Source organism: Condylura cristata, unplaced genomic scaffold (assembly GCF_000260355.1).
Source record: "Condylura cristata isolate star-nosed mole 26May11 unplaced genomic scaffold, ConCri1.0 scaffold00008, whole genome shotgun sequence".
Classification (NCBI taxonomy): domain Eukaryota; kingdom Metazoa; phylum Chordata; class Mammalia; order Eulipotyphla; family Talpidae; genus Condylura; species Condylura cristata.
In genome coordinates this window covers 20253875-20274255 of record NW_004567109.1, presented here as the reverse complement: position 1 = coordinate 20274255, position 20381 = coordinate 20253875, and the positions used below count along the sequence as shown (strand labels likewise).

The following is a 20381-nucleotide window of genomic DNA, read 5'->3' as shown; positions in this document are numbered from 1 at the left end:
GCCTCACTGTCCCGTGACTGCCTTTGAGAGGGGTGTTGAATATGCGTGTCCTACGAGACAGGCAGGAAGCTCAGTACCAGGCGGTTAAATGGTCGGCACACACGGCTTGGGAGTCCGGGTCATGGAATTTGATCCTGGCCTTCTGATACAAATTCTGAATCCTTTACTTTTTACCACCTGCCTTGCCAGGAAAAACAGGCTCTAATGTCTCTTCTGCTGCTTTTCTGAAACTGTTCCCTTTGGGTTCTGGACCCTCGACATTTCACCATTGCCCCCCACACCTATCTCCTCTCCACCCATCTGTGTTCCCTCCTGCTGGGAATCCTTGTTTCTCCCACGATGCCTTCTGCCTTCTGGACACTTGGGATGGTCACAGGTCTGGGGGGAGAAGAAAGGGGAGGTTGCCCTCCTGTACATTCACTGATTCATTCAACAAGCCTTATGTGCACGTCTAGTGACTGGAACCCAGAGAGCACCTAGACCACGTTCTTCCCCACCAGACAGAGGCCTTCTGTAGGGGCTGCCTTCCCCCGGCTCACTTTCATGTTTCACATTTACTTGCTATTTCAATTTCAGAGCTTCGTAGGTCTGTTTCTTGTTTCTTGAAGAATGTGCTGCTGTTGTTGCTGGTTGTTTGTTTGTTTGTTTGTTTTGACAGACTCCTTAGGATCACTGAGGTTTCCTGGGAGACTGAGCAAAGCACAAGAGCAGGAGCTATGTGGGACTCAGGTACCCCCCACGCCCCGACGCAGCCACAGTCCTCAGACCAAGATGGGGCATGGGCCAATTTTCACTGGCCTCTTAGATTGCACAATCAACTTTGGGAAAATACCTCAGCAGGCTTGCTCATAAATCATTTTAATTACGCCTCCCCCCCCACCCCCATCAGTATGTTTTAATCAACCGCCAATTGATGAAACCAAACAACGTCACTAAAAAGGAGAAATTTAAATTCTTATTTAATTGTAATAACTTAACTTTGACTTACTGTCTCCTAGTTTGTTCTCAGCTTTTAGACTAAAATCCTATCGACTCTTGATTCTATGCCACTCCCTTAGTACATCCTTTGAGAAAAAAACTTCAGGGTGAAGTTAGCCATGATGGTGGCTGTTGGGGATGGGCCCATCAGCGTTGGCTCCAAAGGACAATGGTGAGGAGTGTGAGGGCTCCAGGTGCTGCCCCTGGGATCTGCTGACATGCTCCCCACGAGCACGTCATTCCCACTAGGCTGCTCCTGGCCAAGGGCTGCTTCTGTGGGTCTCAGAGCAGGGTTGTTCCTGCCTGTGCGGGACTCTGCTAATGGGCAACCTTTCTTGGCCTGGCCATGACACTCTCAAGTCGCACAGCAGGTCAGAGCAATTCCTGCCCAATCTTCCGCCTGCCCCTCTCCTTTCACAGGAATCAGGTTGGTAATGCCAATGAAAGGTTTCCCCTGCCAACTGCTGTTTCATCCCCCGGCCCCCGCCCGTCCTTCCCAGGCATTTCCCCACTCCACACTCCCTCCAGTTCTGTGCTAGCATCTGCTTTGTGGAGCACCTGTGCCGACTCGTGTGCTTAGAGAGAAGCTAACAAACAGGTATTTATGCATCTTACCTATATTTACAGTAGCTTCAAGAGACCAGAGGAAAGGCTCCTTGAAGGATGGTGCTCTTGGCATCACTTCGTGGTGTTCTCTCTCGTGGACCCAGCGTTTGGCTGGAGTTCAGTGAGTGAGGACAGCAGGGCTCTTCCACACCGAGCACATGTCTGCTGTACCCAGCGGCAGAGCTGAGAAGCCAGCTCTGCTTTGACCTGCTTGCTCAGCTTCCCTCCAATGATACTGTCCCCACCGATCATGCCAATCATTGTTCCCACCTTGCGTCCACATCCCGCGTGGCCTGTGTGCTGTTTAGGGACCACTGGACCCCAGGAAAGCTGTGTAGCAGCAACCCGCCGGCTCTGACTCAGGAAACGCTGACTTCTGTGGTCCCAGGTGTCTGTTGTTCCTTGTGCTCAGCTCATCTCCATCCCCAACTGGTCGGGAAGTCGAGTTTCAAGTCGAAGATGCCTGTGGCCCGAGATGCTGTGGCCCGAGTGTCCGTTGTGGTGGTTGGGGCTAGGTGGAGTGACCAGCGGGCTGACATTGCTAAGCAGAGTATGTGGGCCGAGAGGGCATGAAGGGGCCCCAGGATTGTCCAGGTTATCGAGAGTTCCTGAGTGCAAGATGGGAGCAGCAGAGCTCCCCGTTGCTAACCTGACAGGGGAGGAATCTCTGCCCTCGTCTCCCCACCTCTGCCCAGATCTCACACAGCTGTCTCCTCCCCCTGCTTGTTATAGATGCTCTTGTCTGTGTTCATGAAGAATATTTGTCTGTAGATTCAAAATTTTTATTTTTTTGCCCTGTAATTTCTTTGTCTGGTCTTGGTAACAGAGAAATACTTCATAAAATCACTTGGGAAATATTCCTCCCTCTTTTAAAGATTTTTTCCCTCCCATTTAATGTTGTTAAAATTAAGCATTGAATGGCCCTCCTTGGTGGTGCAACAGGTTAGGAGGCAGCACTACAAGCTAGCCACAGCTGTCTAGTGCGAGTTCAATCCCCGCCTGCCCCGGAGGTGACCACGTGGCGTGGCAGACCTCTCCTGACCCGCCCGCTGCAACCCTCAGCAGTGGACTTCATCGATCTGCCTGCTCTGCTCCCCGCTCTGTCTCTGAATCCTCTCACCGTCCCTGCACCTCTGGCCTGTAACCCAGTTCTGTATGCATAAATAAATGAATCTTAAAAATAAAAAACTGCTTATATTTAAAAATATAAGCAGTCAAGCCATCTGGGACTGGAGTTTTCTTTGTAGGAAGGTTTTTAGTTATAAATTCAATGTGTTTATTAGATACAGGACTACTCAGGTAATCTGTTTCTCCTTGAGCAAACTTAGTAGCTTGCGTCTTTCAAGGAATTTCTATATTTCATCTAGGTTGCACAATTTATTAATATAATGTCGTTGCTCATTCTATTCTTTCACTACTCTTCTAAGATCTTTAGCCTCAGTACTAGGTGCCTACTTTAAGTATTTCTCTGATGATATTGGTAACTAGTGTTTTATCCCTTTTATTTCCTGTCTGGTAGAGAAATTAATTTTGTTGAGCTTCTCAAACTTTTGGTTCATTGATTTATTCTGCCATTTTCCATTTTATTGATTTCTGTTTTTATCTCTCCCTCCTTTTTTCTTATTTTGAGTTAATTTGCTCTATCTTTTCTAATTATTTAAGGTAGAAGCTTAGATAATTGAGTTGAAATGTTTCTTATTTTTCTAAACAGTTAATAAGCATTTTTCTCCACCATTTAATGTAAATTTTCTTCTAAGCATTTTCTAGCCACATTCCATACATTTTATAGTGTTTTGTTTAACACTATACTATAAAACATTTAGTTCAAACAACTTATAATTTATTCCCTAAATTCTTTAGATCCATATGGTGTTTAATTTCCAAGTATTTGAGGAACTTTAGATAAAATATCACTCTATTATTGGTTTCTAGTTTAAATCCATTGTGACCAGTTGGTACACTTTGCATGATTTCAGTCCAAATTGTTTTGTTTCACCTCCAAATACAATCTTGGAGAAGGCTTCATTTCCACTTTTCTTTTGATTAGTGTTTATATCTTCATAAAGATATTTTTGCATATATTTGTATCATTTCACTCTCTCTTTATGCACCCTTACATTAAAGTGTCTTATAGCTAGAGATAGGTCCAACCTGACATTTTCTACCTTTTAATTATGTTGTTTAACTGGAAGTGGTAGGGTGGAAAAGAAGTTAGAATTGGAGAATTGTGAGGGAGAGAAAATCAGACAGAATTTATATCTCCCTGAGATGACTGCACTGTAGTGCTTCCTCCTTTCTGAAGGAGCTTGTTGTGGGTCCCCTAATCTATCAAGAGTGATTTACAGAAACTGACTGTGCACTAGGAATTGAGGCCAAAACCAGTTTCTTGAGGTCCTGGGAAATGCCAGGAACACAAATTCAAATCTCTATTTAAATTCCAACTTCCTCACTGGTAGAACAAGTTATTAGGTAACTTGTAAACAATAGCAGAAAGAACTATTCCAGGAGTGTGTCAGGAGCTTTGTGCTCACTATTTTATTTAATTCTCATGATAACCCTGTGAGGATAGTTCTGTCCTAGTTCTGTACAAAAGCATGCAGGGAATGTGGATGTAGAAATGTTTATGGATTTGGGATTTGGATGGCCTCTTTTTTTTTTTTCCACACTACTTATTTATGACAAATATTCCATATCCATGAGCCTTCCCTTCAGAAGTTTTTTGAGATGATGCATAGGCCTTGACTAGTCAGAGGATGGAGTTGTCAGTCTGCCCTACCCTGTGACTGGCCCTGCTGGGAGAACATTTCTCTTTCTCTTATTATAGGTTCATGAACTCACTGGCTTTCTCTACATGGCGAGGACACACATGGTACCTCCATAGGGAGAGCAAGCATAGTGCTTGTGGCCTTTTTGAACCCTGGCACCATTAATGGTAGTTGTGACCTAAGGCAAGAAAATCCTTTGTGTTTTAATCACCTTATTGTAAAAGTTGGACAATCTTTCTAGAGTTTCTAGCGTTGTGAGGTTAAGTGGAGTGCCTGCCACATATGTATGATTAAAAACAGTCATTAAATAATCTGCAATAGACCCTCCCTGGTGGCGCAGTGGGTTAAAGCACAGCACTGAGAATCTAAAGCCACTTCCGCATGAGTTCGATTCCCGCCTGCCCTGGAGGTGACCACATGGCGCAGCAGACCTCTCCTGACCCACCCGCTGCTCCCCTCAGCAGTGTACTTCGTCGATCTGCCTGTTCTGCCCCCCACTCTGTCTCTGGTGAAGCCTCTCGCTGCCCCTGAGCCTCTGGCCTGTACCCCAGTTCTGTATGCACAAATAAATAAATCTTTAAAAAAAATCTGCAATATTAAAAAATTATTCTGCTTAGACCACTTATATTTAATAAAACTACTGATAAGTTTGGTATAAATCTACCATTTTGCTGTTGATTTTCTATTTGCTAATCTGCTTTTCTGTTCCTTTTCATATCTTGTCTTACATATTTTTTGGTAATAAGTGAGGTTTTTAAAAATAATTGCATCTTATCCTCAGTATGGATTTGTTATCTCTTTGTGGTGCTTTTTAAAAAGTGGTTGGTATCGGGCTTATATGTGTATCTTTAACTTATCATAGTCAGTCTTCAAGCTCTATTATACCACTTCAAGAGCCTATGACAGTATTCTTTCCTTTCTCTCTCTCTCTTCTTTCTGCTATTGTTTACATAAATTTTATTTGTACTAATGCTATAAATTACACAATGCAGTTATTGTTTTTTGTTTAAACTGTCAATTATTTTCTATTTTTTAAAAAAGATTTTATTTATTTATGCATATAGAACTGCGGCACAGGCCAGAGGTGTGGGGGTGGTGAGAGGCTTCATCAGGGACAGAGTGGGGAGCAGAACAGGCAGATTGTCGATGCACACTGCTGAGGGGCGCATGTGGTCTCCTCCGGGGCAGGCGGGGATCGAACTCATGCGGAAGTGGCTTTAGCTTCTTGGTGCTGTGCTTTAACCCGCTGCGCCACCAGGGAGGGCCCTAAACTGTCAATTATTTTCTAAAGAGATTCAAAAGGAGAAAAAAAAAAAACCCTTTTATATTTACTCATACATAAGCATTTCTAGTATTCTTAATTCTTTTGTGTTTATCAAAATTTCTAATTGATATCATTTTCCTTCTGCCTGCAGAACTTCTTTTATCATCTCTTGTAGTGTGGGTCTGCTGGCAATAAATTGTCTATGTCTTTGTATAAGAAACTGATTTCATCTTCTTCAGGTTTGAAAGACATTTTTGCTGGGTAAAGAAGTTTTGGTTGATAGTTTTTTCTTTCAATGATGCCTTTCTATTTTCTATTTTCTGGTTTGCGTAGTTTCTGACATGAAGTTCGTTGTCATTTTTACCTTTATTTTTCTGTCTATAATGTGTCTGGCTGTCTTTAAAACATTTTTTTAAATCATGTATTTCAGCATTTTCATTACAATGTTTCTTTAAATGATTTTTAAAAAATGATTTATTCAGCTTATAGTTCATGGCATTTCTTAGACCTGTGGCTTTATAAATTTTACTATGCAATTTCAGAGCACCCTGCCTCTTATCACTTTCATTGCTACTGCTTTAGTGTTTTTCATGATCTTCAACACCCCCCCCCCCCCAGAATCTCCCTGCTTTCACTCTTACCTTGAGGTCTCTGGGGAAGAAAGCAAATGAACATTATAATCATGTTAAAACAGAAAATATGAATAGGACCAACTAGATATTCAAATAAAACAGAGCATGAACAGGAAAGGTTCCTTGGAAACATTTCCAAGGAAGGGCGACTTCCTGTCCTTCCTATAAGTGGAAATTCACAGTGGGTACTAGGGAGTGTACCAAGAGGTGGTTGGGATCCAATTCATGGTATCTTCCAGCAACTGGGTTGTTCTGTCAAAAGTGCATCCCCATCTTAGATTTGTGTGTGTGTGTTTTAACAAGAATGTGGGGTTTTATTTGCATGATTAAGGAAGGGGCAGCTCCTTTGTTCTCATGAGTGCAGGTTCCACTGATTGTCCAGGGGAGGCTACAATTTGGAATGTATTTGACCTCACAGCCCTCTGGGATGAGCTGCTTTTCAGCCATCATGTGTTCAAACTCATCTGCATTAAACTTGGGGAAGTCCCACTTTTTGGAGAGATGCATTTTCTGGCACCAAGGAACTTGGCCTTGGCCCTGCTTACACCTCATCAGCATGCTTCTTGTTCTGCAGCTTGGTGGATGACATGATGACTTGGACAATGGGCTGGTTGCTGTGCCCTGGGGCTTCCCAAAGGCACCTCGTGTCCCTGTCTGTAGCCTGCCAGCCCCAGCACAAGGCAGCATCTTGTTGATGGGGGTGATATGGAGGGATGGAGTCCAATTCTAACGTGGAAGTCATCTCCAATACAGTTTTTCACTGTGTATTCATTGGCACAAATATGGGCATTCTCCAGGGCTTCGGAGGAAAGCTGCTCACATTCACCTGCCATGTGGCCAGAGCGGGAACTCATTCACCTTTGCCTTCTGCCCACAGCAAAGATGTGAATCTTGGCTGGGACACCTCACAGAAATGACACTTTCAGTATGGTTGTTCTTACAATACTGGTAACACCAGGTGGAAACGAGGCCCAAGGTGACACTAGAATCTTTTGTGGAGCACTGGAATTGCCAGGCTGAGTTTTGAAGAGTGGTTATCGCACTGCCAAGCAGTCCAAAGCAGTCCAAATAGAAGCTCCACCTTGTCTGAGTCTGTGCAGGCCACATCTTAGCGCCACCTCCTGTTTGTGTGAGTTGATGGGCAGGAGGCTGTGTACATGTGTAGGACTCTGGAGGCAGCTTAGTGGTTGCTGCCAGCCCCCACCGCTCCCTAAGTACAACGGATCAGCAACAGGAACACCAGTTGAACTGTGCCTTCTAGTGACAAAGGCACAGCTTTTGCCAAAGCCCTTATCCAAGGCATAGGGAGCACCCGGGAGAGGAGCCTCCTGGCTATTACTGGGAATACAGTATATCCTCAAGTTAGCAGGGCCCACTGGTATTCTGTGTGGGGGAGGGTGACCTTCCTGAGGGCACTGTAAGTGGGGGTGGTAGTGAGTCACTCCAGACATTCTAAAGGTGGCAGGGGTAGAGTCTACATCACCCCATTTCCATTTGGGAAAGGGTAGTTAAACGCACATGGGCTGGCATTTGCATGAGCAGGTCAGAGGCTGGTTGTGTATTGCAGAATTTTGAGAACTGTCATGTGATCTTAGTGTTGCACACAGGCCCATAAGCCCTCGGAACATTCAGGCGAGTTATTTAGTCTTTACCTAAAACAAATTGGTGTGAACAATAGATGCAGGTAACTGTTGCTCTCTACAGACTCTCTCCTGCTGCTCCCCAAGGGTGTGCCCATTTGCTCCCCCATGCCTCCTGGGGTGGGGACAAGCTGTAACAGATGTAAAACCTGAAAAGGCTTTAGGCTCTGGAAGTGTAAACACTTGGTTATCTTGTTTATCCTAGAGCAGGTCTGTTCCTAGGAATCAGGGTAAAACTCATGGGCGCTTCCCTAGAGTGAGTTGACCATGTGGTTAGGGTGAGGGGAGTTTGGCTAACACATTGCTAGGTGTGGGGAGAAGGTGTTCCAGGTAGAAGGAGCTACATGAGCTAAGCTAGGGAGGTGAAGGACCTGAAGGTGAAGTTGACTGAGACCAATGTGATATTTAATTTTCTGTGTCAAGTGAACTGGGCCATTGGGAACCCAGATATTTGGATAACCATTTTTCTGGGGCTGTTTGTGAGAATTTTTGGATGAGATTAAGGTTTGAATTGGTTGACTGAGTCAAGCAGATGGCTCTCCCCAATGTGTGGGCCTTATCAAAACCGTTTGAAGTCTGAATAGACTGAAAAGGCTGAGGAGGAGGAGAGTTCCGCTGCCTGAAAACTTGAACTGAGACAACAGTCTTCTGTCATCGCCTTTGGGGAGGACTTGAACTTACTCATCATCTTGGCAGGTTCTCAGGCCTCTAGACTCAGAGTGGAGTTGTGCATGAGTCTCTGGTTTGCCAACTGTAGATCTTGGGACTTTTTAGCCTTCATAATCTTATTAGCCTATTTCTCATTATAAATCTTTTGATATCTAGCTGTATACTTATCCTTACCTATATACCCATGTATCTGTTTCTGTTGCTAGTTCTGCATCTCTGGAAAGACAGATATACATAAATATGTAGATAGATATAAATGGGTTTTTTATAAGGAACTGGCTTACAAGATTATGGAGGCTGAAAAGTCTTAAGATCTGAGATTGGCAAATTGGAGAGCCAGGCAAGCTGATGGTATATTGTGTCTATATCAATACCTGCGTCACTATCATCTCTATCTATAGTCATATCATTTGTGTCTATATCACATCATCCATAGCTATGTCATCTCTATCTGTATCATCTACAGTGCATCATCTATGCCTGTAACACCATATATCCTATTGGTTAGCTTCTTTAGAGAGCCCTGGAGAGCTAGAGAGATGGTTCAGCCATGACCGCACATTAGCATCATCCAGGGGGCCTCAGAAAATTGACGCCCTGGACTCCATCCCCAGAGGTCCTGATTTTTCACTCTGGAGTGAGACAGATGGGCCTGCCTTCTTTTAAAACCTCCTGAGGAAATGGAAGGGAGCGGGATCAAAAGAGACAGGGAAGAGCACAGTGACAGTGGTGAGGGTCATGGGTGCTGTGATGGAACTATGGGGATTACACCTGAGGAGAGAAATCAAATACTGTACAAAAGTGAACAATGATGTAAGAAAATAATTTTAAAAAGCTCCCCAAGGACTCCGTCATGCAGTGGGGTGGAGAAGCTCTGAACTGGGGCATAGGGCATGTGAAGGCAAGGATGGAGAAGGGAGTGACCTCACTCAGGCATCTGCGCTGCAGGCATTTGCGAAAGATTGCTTATTGACTAGTGTAAAGACAACATGCACCAGGGATGATAATTCTCTCCAGCTTTTCAGAGAAGGAAACCAGGTGCTCTGTAGGTGAGTGGATGGCCTAAAATCGCTGGGCTGGTGAGGACAGAGTTGAGATTTACCTCGGGACTATCTAAAGCATGGCCTGGAATGGCTGGGCTGGCAGTAGCTTCTGCCTTCTACTCTGGGAGCATGGTGTGCAGTGGTGTACGGTGACCCCACCGTGGGGTCAGATACCTTCCTTGATAACATCATGCTCCTGCCTGGGAAGAGAGCTTCACTCTTGGGGAGTTTGCAGGATTTATGCATATATGACAATGGCTTGTGCTTTTTTGGTGAAATAGTTATGGAATATTATTAGCACATACATCAGAGACCTTGCCACGAATCCAGTGTGTTTCAGGATCTTCTTAAGGGCTTATAGCAAGGACTTGGACTTGAATTTGGATGAAGAGACTGCATTCTGTTGCTTAATGAAGGTGTGATCTCAGGTATGAGTTTTCTTTCTGAGTTTCAGTTTTATCTTCAGTAAAATGGAACTCCAACCCTATCACAGTTGACATGAAGCCTAAATTGAGGGTAGTAGGAAGCTTCCACCAACTGCGAAGCTCTACGGCTCATCCCTTTTGTAGATACAGCATTGGCATTATTTACCTTTCCCTGTATCTGCGCTACTGGCCTTTGACTTTGAAATTCTTCTCAAAAGCCAGAGTATACTCCCTGGCCCTTAACTTTGGCCTTAGCCATGTGATTGGCTTTGAGAAAATTTGGACTGGAAGAACAAGCTGCGGTGTGCTAGCTCAGCCCAAGTCCTCACTTGCCCTCTTGTGCCTTTGTCATTGTCCGGAGCTGAACATGTCCCAGCCAACCTACTGGTCCAAGGACAGTGAGAGGAACGACCAGCAGACTCAGACCTACCCACAGCTTGTTGCTATCCAGCTGAGCCCAGCTTGGGTCATGTGACTCCTCCCTGACCTTCAATTCCTGAAGTGAATGTTTATTGTCTATGTGACTGAGATTGCTTGTTATGCAGCAACTGCTGATGAGGCAGCTCTGAAGGCCATTTCTGGTAAGAAGCAGATTTCTCTCTCCAGGGTTGCAGTTGATTGTGGAGCCAGTAAAGGACAATGCACTACAGGGTAGGAAGAGCACCAGTCACAGATTGGCCTTCCCTCCCACTCACCTCTGGGGAGGCTGGGACTCCTGGATGTGACTGATACTGAAATAAGCAACAGCTCGTGGGAGTGCCTCTCTCCCCAGCATCGCCATGGTCCTTGCAGTTCAGAGGCTTGATCTGACCATCAGCTGCTTTTGTTTCATTGGCCTTGCAGACCACAGCTTCTCCCACCCACAGGTTGTACCTGCCACTGGGTTCTCATTGCCTGTTCCCTATTCTTCACCTCTTCCTAGCATCTTACTTTGGACTGGACTTTGACTCTGTGCAGGAGGAGTGGGGATGTGTGAGCGGCGAAGCTGCACCAATTAGCTCTGCAGAGACAGGGCCTTGGCCTGAGCCAGAGTGGGACTGGGCAGAGAGGAATCAGAGTCCAGGAGAATATGCAAAATGCTCCATTAAAGAGGCAAAAGCTCAGCACTCCCAGTTCTTTGCTCTGAAGTTCAAGCAGAAAATGTGAGAATTGATATGCTAAATGGATGCAAAGAAAGAAATTCTTCTAGCAGGTTCCTGGGTCTGAGAAATTTCCTCCTAGATGAAGAAGAAAAGGTGATGTGTGCTCTGAAGCAAGGTGCACTGTACAGAGGAAGCGTGTGCGACCTTGAGAACATTGTGTTGAGGGGAGGAAACTGGGGTGAGAGAGGGCAGGGTCTTGTCTAAGATCGCACTGATTTGGGGGCACAGTGGAGACGGCCCTAGGTGTGCTACATCCTGATTGGGCTCTTGAAGCGGGTTTTCAGAACCACCCGTCAGAGAGCAAAGCAGGGTCACCACTGCCACATGGCTCAGATGTCACCTGTCTTCTTGCTGGACAGTGTCCTTCTTCAAGGTGTTCTCATGGCATGGCCCTGCCTTCTTGTCCCTGGGTCAGTTTTGGCTGCTTGCACTGTTGATCAGCTGCACACTTACCCTCCCCGAGTTGGCTGCCTTCCCATGCTGCTGGTGTCTGGCTGGAGGCTAAAAAGTGGACTGTTGCTGAGCTGCTGTTGTCTGGCCCTCCTAGGATGGTGGGAGCTGCCCATTCTACCCAGCCCTTCCATACTACAGAGTTTGGGGCACAGAGATCCCAGCGCCTTGGCAGAGAGAAAGGATCCCCCTCTGTCTACCTGCAACACTGGATTGTGCCTGGATTTGCATTGTTACAGGGTGACTGACAGAACATGCACCCCCCTTCTGGGAAAAATCCATCCCCTTCTTTGGGAGTGTTGCTTCTTCTTCTAGGGTTTTGGTGAGATAAAGACAACATGATCCAATATTTCTACCCTTCTAAGGGTTGTGTTTTCCCTTCGTCTACATCCACAGTCATTTTATTAACCCAGATCATCAATGGGAAACTGAGGCCCAGGGAGTGCAAACAGATTGCCAGGGCCCCGCTGCTGTTCAATGTATTTGTAGCCCCCCAGAATTCATGTGTGAGAACCTTAACCCTCCATGTGAGGTCAGTTGCTGGTAGGGCCTTTGGGTGTGACTGGATTTGGATGAGGTCATGAGGTTCCTGCCCTCACGAGATCAGTGTCCTGGGCAGGAGTGGGCTCTCTCCAGGTGCCCTCTCTGTGGCCTGTGAGCACCAGGAGGAGGGGGTGGTGTCCCAGCCAGGAGGCCGGCTGCCCCAGACATCCTGATCTTGGACTTCCTAGATCCCAATGATAAAGGCAGCTTGCCCTGACTAAGCCAGTGCAGGAAGGCTTGGCTCTAGGCTCTTGCACCACTGTGCTGCTCCGACAGGCAGACTGTCCACCTCATGTGACCCCCAGGTTTGTCAACTTGACTCATCGAAGGAGGCGGGACTTTGTCCTGTCCTTCTGCTGGGGATGATGGAGTGGGCTTAGCTGGGCTCCATCAGCCGTTGTGACACAAAGTTGGACAATGTTTTCCTCTAAGAACATTTGTGGCAAGCAGGCAGGAATAGGCATCTTGCTGTCCAACAACCCAGATAATTAATATTCCATTAACAAGGCCATTACAACTCCTGAATAGAAATATGCTCCATCTTAAGGTGTGAAACCTACTTCTAAGTGAGGTACAACAGCTGAATAAGCATACCTGCTGATTTATGTCCATAAAACTTAATTTATTAGCAATGTCTTAATTGTGATGGTGCATACAGTCCCTGAGCCATTAGCAAAATCCTCTAAAAGCCACTGACAAGAATAATATGCCCAATAAATGGGATGAGCAGTGCTTGCTTTTTCAGTTTCTGAGGCTATAGACTTGCTAATAAGGCTGGGCTGGTCTTTTAATGCAGTGCCAGAGTAGCCCCTTGAGTGGGCAGGAGGGAGGGAGCAGAGAGAGGAGGTGGCCTTTTCTGGGCCTCTCAGCTAAACTTTGAAGGATGGGTGCTATCTGGACAGTGTGGTGCGGGGGTGGGCTGGAGCAGGAGGGAGACCTCAAGGCACAGCCAGTGTCACAGAGAGGTGGACAGCAGGCACAGAGCATCAGCGAGGTGCTTCTCCCTCTAATCCTCTCCTTCCCGACTCCACTTTCCTCCTAGCACTGACAGCCCAGAACTAGTGTGAAGCGCAGGGCACCTCCGTGCTTGGGTGTCCATAGGAATGCCAGGAGGTGACCCTGCACCTCTTCTCATGGGTTCCAGATGTGTCCCAGCAAAGTCGAAACTCAGAAGCATAAGGATGAGGCCTGGTAGAACCGGTTCCCATAGGAATTAGGACATTATTTTGTACACTGCCCCATCCTTTGAGATGAATCTAGGTTGCAAATAAAACATTTGAACTCTTCCAGGAAATCTACTAAGGAAGACTCATGTCCCTTCTTGCCTTTTTCCCCATATGGGCAGGAAAGATGTCTAAGCCTCCAGGTCATGGGCAGCAGGTCAATAGCTGCTGCCAGCATCCAACACCCAGAACTTGCCCTTTGTTCTCACAAGCACCATGCTCTAGAAAGGACTAGTGGGAAAAGTGGATTCCATCAATACACCTCGCAGCTGCTCTGACACAGGCCCTGTCACCCAGCTTCCTCTGAGCCACGCACCGCTCTGTCTGCCCGCTGCTGTGACCCCAGCCCCGAAGCCCGGGGCTCCCACTGCAGGTCACAGTAGACCGGACGCCTGCGGAGCAGAGCCGCTTCTGGTCCTCCTGGGACACCTGTCTGGACAGCCCAACTGTTTTCTGGAACTAGGTCGAATTGGAGTTCAGTTCCTGAAAACCAAGAGGACCTGACAAACATGGCCTGCCGTGTACGATTTATACTTTCCTTCCTACACAATGTGAGGAGAAATGAGAAAAGAGCTAACCATGGAAGGAAAAGATCCTAGCCTGTGAAGCTGAAAAAAATTCCTGCTTAATGTTTTTTTTTTTTTAAATCAACTTTCTGGAGGTATGATTTACATATAGTACATTCATGTGTTTTAAGCACACAGGTTGATGGCTTTTGATAAAGGCGTTTACCTATGTAGCTATCATCCCAAGGCCAAATTCCTGCCTGGCAGCCAATGTTCTGATTTCCATTTCTGTCGATTCATTCTGCCTCTTTTAGAATATCAAATAAACTGAGGTCCATAGATCATACACTGTGTACCCCTTTTTATTTGATTTCTTTTACTCAGCATAATTATTCTGAAACTCATTCATGTTGTTGAGCTGGACCCACTTATTTTTCATGTGTGGGAAGGAGTATTTCATTGTTGTGGGAGCAGGAGAACATTTATCCATTTGCCTATTGATGTCCATTTGGGTTGGGGGCTGTGATGAATACAAATGTTGTGGACAGTTATATGCAAGTCTTTCTGTATTAGAGGTATAATTTCACATATCACTTATGTACAAGTTTATCCGTCTGTCTGTCTGAAATTTGTCTTGGAGAATATGTGAGTGGGATTGCTGGGGGGTATAAGCATATGTTTAACTTTGTGAGAAAACACCAACTTGCTTTCCATAGTGGTCATGCCATTATACATTCCCTTTAGCAGTGCCCAGTACACAACTCCTTTCCTCCATGTTCTCAGCCTCTGATCTAGGTCTTGTCTGTCCTTTAAATTTTAGGCACTTCAGTGATTATAGAGCAGCTTCTCACTGTGGTTCCAGCTTGCGTTTCTCTGGTGACTAATGTTGAATGCCTTTTCATATGTTTATCGGCCTTGTTTTTTTTTTGTGTGTGAAGTGTTTATTCAAATTTTGTCCATTTAAAAAAAATTGAGTAGTTTGTCTTCTTATGGAGCCATAGGCTATTTTGGTCTGAGTGCTGCTTGACAAGTAGATGTGATGTGAGTATTTCCTCCGGGCCTGTGGTTTGTCTTTCCTCTTTCTTGATATTGTCTTTTAGAAGACAGAAGGTTTTATTTTGCTCAAGTATGATTTGTCTTTTTTTTTTTATGACTCATGTTTTGTCTTTACTTCAAAAATCATTGCCTAGCCCCAAATGGCAAAGATTTTCCATAATTTCTTCTAGAAATGTTAGAGTTTTATGTCTATGTCTATAATCCATTCAAATTAAGTTTTTTTTTTTTTAAGATTTATTTATTTATGCATGCAAGAACTGGGGTACAGGCCAGCGATGCAGGGGAGGGTGAGGAGCATGGTGAGAGGATTCACCAGAGACAGAGTAGGAGCAGAACAGATGGATCTACTGAAATACACTGCTGAGGGGAGCAGTGGGGGGACAGGAGAGGTCTGCGTGCCATGTGGGTCAGCTCCATGGCCGGCCAGGGATCTAATTTGTGTTGAAGTGGCTGTGGCTAGCTTCAACCCATTGTGCCGCCGGGGAGGACCCTGATTTTTTTTTTTAAGATTTATTTATTTATTCATACAGAGCTGGGGTACAGGCCAGAGGAGCAGGGTGGTGAGAGGATCACCAGAGATAAAGTGGAAAGCAGAACAGGCAGATATACAAAGCACACTGCTGTGAGGGGAGCAGCAGGTGGGTCAGGAGAGGTCTGCCAGGCCATGTGGGTCACCTCTGGGGCCAGGGATCTGACTTGCACTGAGAGGGCTGTGGCCAGCTTGCAGTGCTGTGTCCTAACCTGTTGTGCCACCAGGGAGGGCTGGACCCTGAGTTTTACTAAATTTTCTTGTGCTAGTTAGCGTTTTGGGGTAGAATTATGTCATTTGCAAAAAAAAAGACCATTAATTCCTTCCTTTCTAAACTTCCTATTTTTAGACCTCCTCCCTCCCCCTGCTCTATTGTATTGACCTGGACTCCAACCCAATGTTGTATAGATGGTCAGGAGTGGTCATCTCTGCCTTGTTCCTGTATTAGGTGAAAGATGGTAAATGTGGTGTTAGCTGAAGTGTTTTCTTCATTTGCTTGGCTTCTCATAGATGCTCTTTACCAGGTTGAGGAATTTCCTTCTATTCTTAGTTTGCTATTTTCTTTTTTGATTATACAATTTTGCAGTATTATCCCATATTCACATTGATCTAGACAATTTCTTGTATGTTAAAATTAATATCACACCAAAAGAAACTTTGGAAGGAAAAAGTAAAGTTAAAGCTTCAGGACAACTGAAATAAACTTAAGAGAATATCTTTATAATCTTTAGAGTTTAAAACAGAAACCAAAACAAGTTATTAAATCAGACTATATAAAAACTATAATTTATGTTATTCTAAGCATGCCACAGATAAATATAGAAGATTAATAATCATCTGGTTAAAAATGTATTCAACATAAAGGAGGAAGTATTGTTATTTTTAATATATAAAGAGTCCATATAAATCAATAGGGCAAATTAGAACAGTCTCCTAAATTAATGGGCATGAAGAGCAACTTACCAAAGAAATACAAATATTCAACAAAAGTATGAAAAGATGTTCTTTTTCAATACTAATAAAATAAATCCAAATTAAACAATAACAAATGCTATTTGACAGATTGGCAAAGGTTAACAGATTGATAACATTCAGTGTCAAAGAGGGTGTAAGGCAATTTTCATATTGTGGTGAGAGAGCAAATTGTGATATCCTGGGAGTACATTTGTTCATATTTATCGAAAGTCTTGAAAATGCGCATGCCTTTGAACCTCACAATTCTGCTTCCAGGAAATTATTCTAAAGTACTATCTGAACATATAAGAAACGATTTTCTATATGAGGCTATTTGTTGCAAATTACTGATGACATCAAATTTTGGATACAAGCTATACATCAGCAGGGATCTGATTAAGTAATACAGCCATTCAGTGAAATACTATATAACTATTTAAATGGACAATGTAGATTTATATTAATTGAAATGGAAATCTGTCCTTTGTTAAAGAGGATATATAAAAATACCATATCTCTCTCCTCCTAATTTTTAAAAAAGATTTATTTATTTATGCATACAGAATTGGGGTACAGGCCAAGCAGTACAGGGACAATGAGAAGATTCATCAGAGACAGTGGGGAGCAGAGTAGGCAGATTGATGAAGTATACTGCTGAGGGGAGCAGCGGGTGGGCCAGGAGAGGTCTGCCATGCCATGTGGGCTCCCTGCCCCGGGCTGGGGATTGAATTTGTGCTGAAACACTTTAACCTGTTGCACCACCAGGGACACACACACACACACACACACACACACACACACACGCCCAACATAATAATTGGTACACAGTAGGTTCTCAATAAGTGTCAACTAGCTGAATGTCTTAACTTGAATGTCCAAGTTAAAAAGAAAGGTCTATCAAATGTTGACAATGAGCAGTTACAGATGTAGCGTATTCTTTGATGTTCACCTTCTCTATTTGTATAGTTTGAAAAATTTAAATAAATATTTGTTACTTTTAGAATCAGAAATAACAGTAGATCTTTTTATTTTCTAGAAAATGAAAGAATCAGTAGGACTTGCTGAGTGTTGTGAGCAGGATGTGAGGGTGTTGGAGGTGTTGGGGTGCTGTATTTTGGCTCTGTGGCTATCTTTAGGGCTGCATCTTCAACGTAGGTACGTCTGGACGAGAAGGAGGACGAGGGGGTGTGTGTGTTGTGTTGATTGTTAAGTTTTGCACTTGAGTTTGGCATTCCACTGCTGCACTTAGTGGATATATGGATCCAAGAAAGAGCTGGATTACCAATCAATTCTGTTGATCTAAAGTTGTGAGTCAGCGGCCCAGGTGTGGTAGGTATAGTCACAGCCCTGAGGGTAGCTGTCCCGGAGAGCGGGCAGAATGAGAGGGCAGGGGCCAGTCCTGATGAGTGCCAGCATTTTCAGAGAGGGCAGGGGGCTTTCCAGGAAAGGAAAACCAGAAGAGGGTGTTAGCCACCCACAGGGAGAGCCAGCAGAGTGATGTTCTGAAACAGTGGAGACAAAGCAGCTGAGAAGTCAAGCCGGGTGTAGGGTGGAAAGTGTCCCATGATGTGGTCATCAGCAGGGCATCCGTGACCTCAGTGGGAGAGCTGCTTGGAGTGACACAGAAGGGCGCAGAAGTCACAATGCAATGAAGCAGGGTACATGCCCCTTGAGTTGGGGGAGGGGGCAGTCAGTTCTCGTTTTATGAGATTCTTGGATGAGAAGTAGGAAAAGACCTGGGGTGGTAACTGGACGGAGACAGAAAACCTTTTTAAAGCGAGGATTGGAGGACTTCGTTGTGTTCATGGGCTGCAGGGAAGGAACCTGCCAAAAGGGAGTTGTGAACAGTCCTGGAACAGACACCACACAGGGGTCAGGAGGGAGAAGATCCACAGCTGGAGAGAGCCTCAGTCCGGCTGGAGAGCACCCCCTTCCCTGTGATGAGAGGAGAGGCTGGGTGTGGGTGCAGCGGCAGCTGCAGGGTGGGGGGCAGTAATTACAAGCGGCTCGTGCTTGATTTTCTCCGGGAGGCAAAAGAGGCTCTCTCTTGATGGTGTTTCATCTTCTCAGTACTAGAAAGACCCGTTTTAAGGTTCCCGCTTGATGAAGTTGGCTTGACGCAAAGCAATAATGAAAGTTGCCGATGGAGAAGTGGCAGGAATCAGCCCGGGTGTCAAATTCACTCAGCTCCTATGTGTAAATAGATAATTACGAGGCATCTCTCCCAGCCGAGTGGATCAAGATTCTCCTCGTGCGTAAGTCGGCACGTGTTTAAGATTTCCAGAATATAGATTTCCGAAATAATGATTCTAATAAACAGTGGTTATCTTAACTTTATTTTCAGGCCATAAAACACATCCTTTGATAAATTATTTCACCGTCTATCCCCAAGTGCACCTCTCCACACGAGCCTCCCCTCCCCCGGCCAGCAGCCGCCCGAACAGCAGCTCCATATATTATTCATTCCAATCAAATAAGACACAGTGGTGCCTCAGTAAACTTGCTTTTCATATCAGAATTGCTCTTATTGAGTAATACACACTGCAGACCCCAGCTTCCAGCACCAGGCCTGAAATGAGCAATTCTCTCATTGTAATAATGTGCCTCTGTCATCTCCTTATTATCAGCATGATAAAAGATGAAATATTCACAGACGTTGCCCTCCTAACCTGATCACAGCTTGATATTTGAGCTTTGGAAATGAGTTTTATAAGCTTTAATATACTCCTTGGCGGAGTGACCCCTGAAATTAAACATTATTACAGAGCGGATATTTAAAAAGCTGGGGCCGCAAATTACATCAAAATGAAAATATTAAGGAGTATTACGAATATACCAAGTGGGAGCTCACAGCTCTGGAAGCTGTGAACGCCAGAGAACTCCACACGCGGGTGTCAAAAACATCAGAAAAAATAATAACAGCAGAGACACCTTGACTTCGGTTATTTTATACTTAGGACTAAACGAAATTATTTGAATGGATTTTTTTTTCTCCTGTAGGCTACCTTTCCAGGAGGGGAAAGAAAGCCCATTATTCTCAACTTTAGGTTCCTAATACATTTCACGCTTGGTTTAAAGAGGCACCTTCCTTTTTTTTTTTTCTTTCCTGGTGCATGGATAAATAAAAGAAATACCTAAATATAATGAAACCAAAGATCATGCTAAGAAAAAAGTGAGCAAACATGACTAGAAAGAGCCCTGGGATTCAATTTCCCTGGTGATTGCACTCTGATGGACAGGTTCCCGGCAACATTGGGGCTGCCGGAAACTAAAGGGGGGGTCACCAACCTGCTGCTGGGCTGTGGCAGCTTCCAGCCAGCAGCCTGGAATCGCTCAGGAGAGCAACAACACCCGCTCAGACCCCACGCAGGACTTCTGCTGGCCTGAAGGTGGGGCCAGGAGTTGGGCACTAAGGAAGCAGACCTGTGATGACACCTTTAGTGCCTGAGTCTCCTCCTGGAGTGAAGGCATTCTGTGGGCAGGAACTGCCTGACTTCTCCCTGATGTATGCCCAACAGGAACCCCAGGATTCAGATAGTGGCCCTTCATGCAGAGTGTATTGCTTAAATGGAGGAGTGAGTGAATGAATGAATGTATGTAAAAGAACGGATGATTCCCAGCACTTTTCCTTCCCAGCTCCCAGGAGAACTCCCTGGAGTGATTCTTCCTTCCCATGGACCTACAGGGATTCAATTAAGAAACCCTGCTGAGACCTCACCTTATTTGTGGTCACCTGGGGTTGTAAAATTAAGTTGCAGATTATATTTGGAGGCTACTTCAAGAGTTTTTTTGGAGGCAATATACATATTTTGCTCTTCTGTTTGCCACAGAAACCTCCTTTTTTGTCATTGCTTGTTTTTTTTTTTTTTAAAGATTTATTTATTTATTTGTACATACAGAACTGGGGTACAGGCCAGAGGCTCAGGGGTGGCGAGAGGCTTCACCAGAGACAGAGT

At 44.8% G+C, this 20381-nt stretch overlaps 1 pseudogene; it reads right to left on the bottom strand.

The window, feature by feature from the left end:
* The window catches only part of LOC101618985, a 42000-nt pseudogene extending 33057 nt beyond the window's left edge, over window positions 1–8943 (bottom strand).
* Window positions 8944–20381: the final 11438 nt, after the last annotated feature.